The sequence below is a fragment of the Macaca nemestrina genome, chromosome 18 (assembly GCF_043159975.1).
Source record: "Macaca nemestrina isolate mMacNem1 chromosome 18, mMacNem.hap1, whole genome shotgun sequence".
Taxonomy (NCBI): domain Eukaryota; kingdom Metazoa; phylum Chordata; class Mammalia; order Primates; family Cercopithecidae; genus Macaca; species Macaca nemestrina.
This window is the reverse complement of record NC_092142.1, coordinates 54,818,006-54,827,299: the sequence shown is the minus strand read 5'-3', so window position 1 is coordinate 54,827,299 and position 9,294 is coordinate 54,818,006. Positions and strand designations below refer to the sequence as shown.

Sequence of the window (9,294 nt, the reverse complement as noted above, 5' to 3'; positions counted from 1 at the left end):
CCTCTCTTCCCTTCTCCTTTCCAAAATCCACTGTACAGAAGGGCCGGATTTTCCTGTTTGTCCTATTTTGGGGATCTTCTCGACCATATACCTCCCCTTCGTTGTAATGGTTGCTAGAGGTAAGGGAATGGTTTTGTGGTATAGAAATGCGAGATATATTGGCTTGTTCTTCCCAAAACACTATCCTTATTGCACTAGGTAGATACAATTTTGTTTAATAACAGCTTTTAAAAGATGTCCATTTAAAGAAAAAAAGTCAAGTAAATTGATAGTGAATTTGGTAGTGGGAATGGTACAAATCAGGAAGACAGAAGGTCTAGGACTGAGCTTTGGGAAGCCACAGGGCACATGTAAGACATTGGGATGAATATGTACCTGGAAAAGTCCAAGGTGTACTCCAAGGGGGAAGAGAGTCATGGCTACGGTTTATTAGAAAATAAGAGAGGTTGGAAAAGCAAAGCACTGAGAAGTTCAGGAGAATCAGGGGAAGGTTCTTGGAAGAGGTGGCAGTTAAATTGGATTTTAAAGAAGAAGCTGGAAAAGAAAGATATCCACACTGTGGGTGGTGATGTTGGCAACAAGATAGTTTGTGTGAAGTGCTTTAAAACAGTTGAGTGAGCAGTGGTGTAGAGAATTGATAATATTTCTGGTCAGATGAAGGGACAGATTTGAAGGCCAGGGAGAATCTTTTTGGTGGCAACCATGAAGGGCCAAAGGGGAAATAATATAATCTAAGAGGCCTCAAGGTTGCCAAGGAGGCTGTAGACCAAATGGCCATTGAAGACTCTTGTTGGCAGGGCCAGCCGGGCTGCCAGTCTGAGCTGGCAGTGTTTGTGCCTTCAGAGCCACTCGCTTGTTCCAGCAGCAACCTTCTTCCTCTTCTCAGAAACTTCTCGGCTTCTCCAGCCTGCACTGTGTTCCACAAGCGGGGCTGGAAACCGCATTCATCCTTGGGCCTCTGGCACTCGTAATCCTAAAATGTCTTGCCTGGTCTGGAATGTCTTTCCTATTTCCCCCACCCCAGAAGTCCAAAGCCGATCAAATTATCTTCCCCCAACTCAAGAGTTAATCATCAGCTTCTTATGTAAATCAGAACAGGAAAGTCTTGCTTGGTCAATTCCTTTGAGAATATTGTTCTGATGCTGTTCTTCAGTAACTCGGCTGCCTCTGCCTGCCTATTCAGCACTTACCAGTTAACAAGAAGCTCTTTCTGGCTCCCGAACGAAGTTCTCTGAGGCCAACAGCAGCCGTCGATGTTCACGGAGTTCAGGCAGGCAGCCAAATGAGTGGGAATTGGGTGCATCCAGGCCAGATCCTATTTTGGGCTATCTGGGTCCTTGTAGCCCCCACCAAGGGTGAGATATCCAGTGGGAGAGGAGGGCTCTCAGAAGATGGGGTGGGCAAGGATTTTCCACTGGTAGAAATGAGGTTATTTTTTAGAGGTCTCTGAGTGTCCGTGGAGAGCTATGTAGTACTTTGATGGCATCAATGTTCTGGTGTTGCCGAGAACCTAGGACCAGAGCTCCCTTCTTGGGGTGGGTAGTGCACAAAAGACCCTGGTTCTGCCCTTGGATTGCTCACACGCTGCAAGGGGTTTAGAGGGATTCTATCCTGAGCACTGGGGAGGTGTGAGGAGCAGAGCCTGTGCTTCTGCACTCCTGGCTGCAGCGACAGGACTTTCAGTAATGAAATGAAATTAGAAACAGTGCTAAGACACCTGGGTCTTGCTAAGTAAGTAGCTGGGCAGTTTCCTTCCCAAGCCTCCACGTTCTGTGTGGTGACTGAGACTCCTGCATGCCCAGTCTCCCAAAGTGCCATGCTGCTGGAAGTAGATGGGTTGATTTCAGGAAGCATCTGCTTGAGAATTTTAAATTTTCATCCATGAATATTCATGTGTATTCAAAAGCATATACCTAACTCACCAACCACAATTCCATAAATGTCATTACTTGGAATTCTTTTAGGTAAAATGTTAAAAGGAGTTTATTGAAATTAAATTTTAAGAAAAAAATAAAAAGCCAGTAATCATGCAGGTGCTGCACAGATGTGCCGGCAGTGGTGCCAGAGGGTGTGGAGTGACAGAAGTGTAGGAACCCCTGGGAAGATGAGTTTGTGGCATCCCAGGATCTACAGAGTTCGGTGTGTGTCAATCCTGTAGAAAGAAAGAGCTCTCAGCAGAAGGGAGATGGGTTCCTGAGTGAATGGGGGAGATTTTGTGGCTAGGTGCTGCTGGGCTCCTAGGAGAAACTAAGTCAGTGGTCTCATGGGGGTGACTTCTAGAGCAATCTGGGAAGAAGCTGTGGACCTGGATTCATGGAGAGGGAAGCTGGATAGTGTCAGCTGCACAGCCTCTGGGTGAAGGAAGCATGTCCCCACTGGGGAGCTCCAAGCTGGGTGGGCCATGACCCTGCCTGTCCCCAGCCTGCTCCTGATTCCTCCATGTGTTCCCCCAGGGCCTTCTGCTGAAGGGCCACAGAGGAACACCAGGCTGGGATGGATTCAGGGCAAGCAAGTCACCGTGCTGGGAAGCCCTGTGCCTGTGAACGTGTTCCTCTGAGTACCCTTTGCTGCTCCCCCGCTGGGACCCCTGCGATTTACGAACCCTCAGCCTGCATCGCCCTGGGATAACTTGTGAGAAGCCACCTCCTACCCTAATTTGTAAGACCAGGTTCGGGCCCAGGGTTGGCTTGTGACTCTGGGAGTGGCACGAATGCAGGTCATGCAGCCCAGTGAGAAAGAAGAGGGGTTGGCATGGATGAGGGAGGAGGGAAAGAGAGGGCTTGAGACTCGGGCCAGTGGTTCGGTAATCTCCTGACTCCTAAACTGACTGATGGCCAGGACGCTGGAGGCATCTTTAAAAATATGTTGATTCTCCAAGCTCCCTTCTGAACTTTCTGAATCAGAATATCCCGAGCTGAGCCCAGGAAACTATTATCTGAATGCTCTCTAGAGACTCTGATCACCAGCCAGGTGTTCTGGAAGTGCTGAGATGGGCTTACTGAGTCGTTTGGTCAGAAGGGACTGTCTAGTTATCTTCTTGTGACCTCTCACTCAAGCCTGACCTCTATGGGGCTCTATTGAGAAGAACCACACTAGAAGGGTGTTAACTCCAGCTGTCAAAACTGTGCCTGATGCAATACCTGGCCCTTGGTGAACTCCATAAATACCCGTGGAATGAACATGTGGATGTGTCTCTGTGACACAGGGACTCTGGGAGGTAAGGAGCTCCTGGTCACTGCAGATTTTCAAGCTCGGGTAGGTAAGCAGTTACCAGGTTAATTGTGGAGGGGTGAGGTGAGGCTTACTGGGTGGGCAGTGAGACTTGAAAATCCCCCTAGAATCTTCCACCTCTTTAGATTCTGTCAAGCTCTCAGGTTGGGCCACATGGGTTCCTGGCAGAAGAAATTTTGGTGGCAGGATATTCCCTAAGCCACAGAAGATGACCCCATGTGGTCCAAGGACTGAGGACATCAAGCTGAAACTCATTTGTTGTGTGCATTCATTCATTCACCCAACTAATATTCATTGAGAACCAACATGATAACTGGCTCTCCATTAGGCCTGGGGACACGGCAGGGGATGAGTCACAGCTGTCCTCAGGAAGCATACCAAGGAGTGATGGTGGCGGGAATGTAAGCAGTAATTGACAGTTAAAATATGAGATGGGAAGGGCAACCATTAGGGTGTCAGGGAAGGGCGCTGAGGGGAAACAAAGACCCACCTGGCCCAGCTTGGATGGGAGGTCAGAGATGGCTTTTCTGAAAGCACTGAGGCCTGATCAACAACATACAAAAGGGGCAGGGAGGCATGAACACCTGTCAGGAGAAGACGAGCAGCGATATTGCACACTATTCTATTATGAAAACAACTAGCATTGATTGTGCACACAGTATGGTAGAAGCATTCACATTACAGCCTCACTTAATCTTACGGTGTATCATGCTCTGCTGGTGCTCTGAGGTACAGAGGTGACTAAAACAGAGTCATAGGCTTTCAGGTGCTCACAGCTGAGCTGGGGATGATGATAATGCACACGCACAAGCTTAGGACAAGTTCTGGGAAAGAACGCAAAGTAGGTGGGTGTTTCCAAAGAAGAGATATGGTAGAACTGGAGAAATCTCAGAAGGCTTCTGGGAGAAGGTGGCAAGTTGGAGTGAATCTGAAACAAAGGGAAGAATGTGAGCACGCAGATGTGGGGAGAGAGCAGTCCAGGCAGAGGGCCCGGCTTGAGCAAAGCCTGGGTGCGGGAGTCTATCCCGTTTGGTTCCAGGTACAGAGGCCGGGAAATGTTCCTTTGCTCTTCTGGGGACAGAAAAGGGAGCCGCAGGGGCAAAGCCCTTGTTATTCGACTGTGTCCTGCCCTCTGCGGTTTGGGGAATTGTTGGGCCAGCTTGGTTTGTTATGTATGTCTATATTATCGTGGTGGCATAGGAGGGTGGTGGGTGGTAATGGTGCAATTATTCTACACCATGTGCTTTCCTAGCCAGGAACCAGATCAAAGAGAATTATAATTTGCTTGCTTGTTTGTTTTGGAAACCATGGGGTTTTGGGCATAATTAGACTTTGTACCAGTAGCTGCCTCTTCTGCTCAGGCAGAGGAGACGGCCAGGCCTCCCTGCTCTCAGAAGAACTGGCCCTTCCCAGGCAAGTTTGCTGATAACTTTTTCTGAGGGTTTTCTCCTCTCCTTCTCCAAGGTGCCTCCAGAACTCAGAGTGGCTGCGCTTAGATCAACACATGCTCAAGGTGCATTACCCCCATATCGGCGAGTCAGAAGACTGCCTGTACCTGAACATCTATGCGCCTGCCCACGCCGATGCAGGCTCCAAGCTCCCCGTAAGGCTGCCTGCTGTGTGTGCTTCAAGCTCCAGCTAGCAGGACCTTGGCCTGGGATCCAGGCAGTGCAGCTGCGTGTTTGGAATCGGAACTACCCCCTGTTGGGAAAAAGGCAAATGTAATCACATTTTAAAAAATCACTTGAATGATAGATTCACATGATCAGTTTTTCTGATTGATTCTTTATTGGCAGTGCCTTGACTTTAAATTTTTATTTTTTTTGTTTTTCCCGTCTGTTCCATATTTCGTGATCTGTAAGCTTTCAGAAAAGACACTGTTTAAAAGGAGCCTGACTTTTGTTTTAATTTGAGGTATCTTTTTTCAAAAAGGATAATTTTTTCCTCCAACTTTTCTATTCATAATGAAGACAGTCAGGTAATCATGTTAAGTGTTTCATTTAAGAATATAAAACATCCCTGTGTCTGTGCATGGGGGAAAGGCATATTCTATTTTTTAGCCACACCCTCGCATCCTCTTCCATTCCCCACGCCTCTGCCAGGGGAAGCTGGCTGTCTTGTATCATAACAGTAGTGTCTATTAAATGCTCGCTGTGTACCAGGCACAGTGCATCATCGGATTTAACTCCTACGCTAACTCAGTGGGTAAGGACGATTTGGACCCATTCCACAGATGGAGAAGATGAGGCAGAGGAAGGGCATGAATGACTTGCTCCATGTTGTACACACAGTAGGCGCTAGATTCTGGCACCAAAGAAAGCACTTTGTCCACCTCCCCTTTCCTCAGTGGCTTTCTTCTCTTTACCTGCCCCAAATGCTATAATCTCTAATATGACCTTAAGAAAGAGAATGGAAGGGATTTGTTATTAAATATATAAACGCCATTTGAATAATGTTTTATGTTCCCTGGTACCAATTTTTCTAATCAATAAAATTTTTACTCTTCCCTGTTTTGTTTTTCTCTTTTTGGGGGGGCGGGGGGTATGGACAAAGTCTTGCTCTGTTCCCCAGCTGAAGCACAGTTGTGCAAACTTGGCTCGCTGCAACCTTCGCCACCCGGGCTCAAGGGATTCTTGTGTCTCAGCCTCCTGAGTAGCTGGGATCACAGGTGCCTGCCACCATGCCCAGCTAATTTTTGGTTTAGTAGAGACAGGGTTTCAGCATACTGCCCAGGGTGGTCTCAAACTCCCAAGCTCAGGCAATGCACCCACATCAGCCTCCCAAAGTGCTGGGATTACAGTCGTGAGCCACTGCGCCTGACCTTTCTTCTTTCTCTTTCTTTCTGCATTTTTCATCCTTTCTCCTCCTCCTCTTCCTCCTTCCTCCTTCTCCTTCTCCCTTCCTCCTCCTCTTTCTTTTTCTCCTCCTCCTCTTTTTCTCCCCTCCCCTCCCCTCTTCCATTCTCCTTTTCTGCCCTCCCCTCCTTTCCTCTCCTCTCTCTGAGAGCTTTTCTCTGAAACATCTTGAGCTGCTTTTGCTCTTATACATGGCTTACAATGGTTTCCATCTTCCTGTGGGTCACAGGCTCGCTGGTATTTAGTGAACAATTTCTGAGCACTTGAAACTTGAAATGTACTATTGCTTATTGTTCTATGAGCTTTAGATGCAGAATTTTGTTTAAACCTCATGATAACTTCGTTAGTGAGATACTTTCCTTCTTCACATTTTAGAGATGAGAAAAATGAACCTTAGGCTAAGTAATCTTCCCAAGGTCACACAGCTAGTCAGTGGCAGTGGGAGTCAAACCCAGGCACTCAGGTGCCAGAGCCCACATGCTTAACCCTGGGCCTTCTTCAAAAGACAAAACCTCGTACCCTGCTTAGCAAGTGGGACATTTCTATTTGGCGTTAAGAACGTGTGCCTCACCTGCATGGGGAGGGGAGGTGGTGCATCCTGGGTTGACTGGACGCTCCTCTCCCCTCCTCAGATCTTGGTATGGTTCCCGAGGGGTGCCTTCAAGACTGGCTCAGCCTCCATCTTCGACGGGTCCACCCTGGCTGCCTATGAGGACATGCTGGTTGTGGTCGTCCAGCACCGGCTGGGAATATTTGGCTTCTTCATGTGAGTCTCTCCAAATAATCAATACCCCAGATCCCCAAGGAGCAGCCATGCAGTAGCCATAGACAGTGCCGTGCAACCTAAGAAGGCGTGAGCCTTCCGGGACGTTGAACAAAACTGGCCCTAATTACTTAGGTAATTTTTGCAGCTGTAGGAAACAACTCCCAAAATTTTGGTGGCTTAAACAACACAAATCTCTTTCTCACTTGAGTAAAGTTTAATTGAGCATCCCTGATCGGCAGACATTCTTCCCCATGGCCAACCAGGGATCTAGCTCCTTACATCTTGATCTCTGATGTGGATTCTTTAGGGCCCTAATCTTCTGCATTTGGCAGGTGGACCAAGAGAACATGGAGAATCATGCAATGGAGCGTCTCCTGGCCCAGCCTGAAGGTGGCACTCGTCACTTCTGTTCACTCATCATCAGCAGAACTCAGTCACATGGCCACATCCATCTGCAAGGGAGCTGGGGCCATGTAGCCCCTCTGAGGGCCCTGGAAGAACAGTGCACTGTTTGTGTGAGCAGTCGGTGGTGTCTACCTGAGCCTCACTCCAAGGCTTCTCAAATGCTCACTTGAGAATCATCACTCCATCACCGTGGCTTCCCTCCCCCGGTCATGCCTAACATGTACTGGGCTTTCACTGAAACAGTCATGGGGCTGCGCACTTGCCATGCATTATTTCAACTCACCCTCAAAATAACCCTTCAAGGAAGGTTCTCTGTTGTTATTCTTATTTCACAGCTGGAAAATGGAGGCTCAGAGAGGCCAAACAACTTCCCGGGGGTCACAAAACAGAGCTAGGTCTCTTGACCCCTTCTATTATCTGCCTAAGTCATGGCGGGAGAAGTCCTGACCAGGGTCCAATGTAAGCAAAGAGGAGAAGTGAGAGGTGGGGCCAGGATTATGCTTGGGGGTCACTGTCACATACTATGGGAAAGGCAGCAATGATTCCAACATGAATCCTGCCCTACAGAGGCTCCTGACTATGGGGGAGATAATACAGGGACAAAAATATCCACATTACCAAGAAGGAGATGGTTAATTCTCCAAGAGTGAGAGGCCATGGGGCTGTGGAAACAGAGCAAGGAGTTGTCAGGGATCAAGGAGGCTTCAGGAGAGGGGTGGCATTGGAACTGCACCAGAAGGATGTGGTTGGGTTTGAGGAGAAGGGATTCGGAGAACATGTGCTTGGCAAAGGGTGCTAACTGTGCAAAAGCTAGGAAGTTGGGAGGGAGGTAGCAACACACAGGGATGAAGCAATGCTTTTGCAAACTGCACTGTGCCTGTAGTCCTGTAATGTGGCTCTGGGAGTGCTTTGCAGGCAGGACAGGCTGACGGGGTGCCCTGACCAGAGCAATTACACTTCTGTGCCCAGGAAACCCTTGCTTTCTAGTACAGACGTTCTAGTACACGTTAGGATTCTGCATAAGATTCCTTTGGTAGAAAAGCTTTCAACAATTGTTTATCATATCTAGTTTTGTTCATAGGTAGATGAAGCTATAGCAGGAGATGGATGTGGGAAGGCAAGGACAGGCCTGATAGGGAAAGGCCTTGAATGCCAGGCCATACATGGAATTTGGGCTTTATCCAATACAGATTGAGGGACCAGGATTACCTTTCTCAGAGTAGTGTACCAGGAACCTCACTCTGGAGCAGAGTGGAGGCTGAGCCAGGGGTGCCCAGCTGCAGATGGGGAGCCCCACTGGGAGGCACTGTCTTGATGCATGCCATGGGGTCATTCATACACAAAAGCAATAGCTAACATGTATATAACATGTGTGTATGACATGATTATTGTCTGCCTGGCGCTGTTATTCTTCACAGCCATGTGGAGTGGGCACTATCATTATCCCCATTTTAGATGTGAGAACCATTGAGGCAAAGCAGGTTAAGTGACTTGCCCAAGGTCACCCAGATAATAAGTGACCAGGCTGTGAATCCCGTGCTTGAGGCTGAGATGGTAACCATTAAGGTATAATGCTTCTCGGATAAACAGAAATGAAGAAAAGGGGACCAGGGTGGGAGCCACAGTAGAATGGAGGTGAAATTGGCAGGGCTTGACTCTTGACCAGATGCAGGGTCCTGGAAGAGAGAAGGTGGAGTCAGAGCCAGCTCAGTGGTCATGGACAGTGGAGGGGACCAGGGGAAGGAGCAGTCTGGGGAACTGGAAAACGGAGGGGAGTAGAATGTGCCCCAGGATGACATGCATATATGGTGTGCACTGCATGCATGCTTTCAGTCTAGACATTTCTTTGGTTCTATGGCATTTCCACTTGTTTCATTTGTTCTCCCATTAATTCCATCCTGGAAAACATACAATTGGCAGGGGCAGCAGCATTGGGGCATGGGATCCCAAAACTGCAGCTTTCTAGCTCTTGGGCAAGGGGGTTTAACCTCTCTGTGCCTGAATTAAAGAGTTGATGTATCCATTGGTGTCCTGACA

General features: G+C 48.3%; 1 pseudogene; it reads left to right on the top strand.

Moving 5' to 3' along the window:
* The first annotated feature begins 1,232 nt into the window (after nucleotides 1-1,232).
* LOC105494074 (carboxylesterase 5A-like) overlaps nucleotides 1,233-9,294 on the top strand; it is a 28,866-nt pseudogene continuing 20,804 nt past the window's right edge.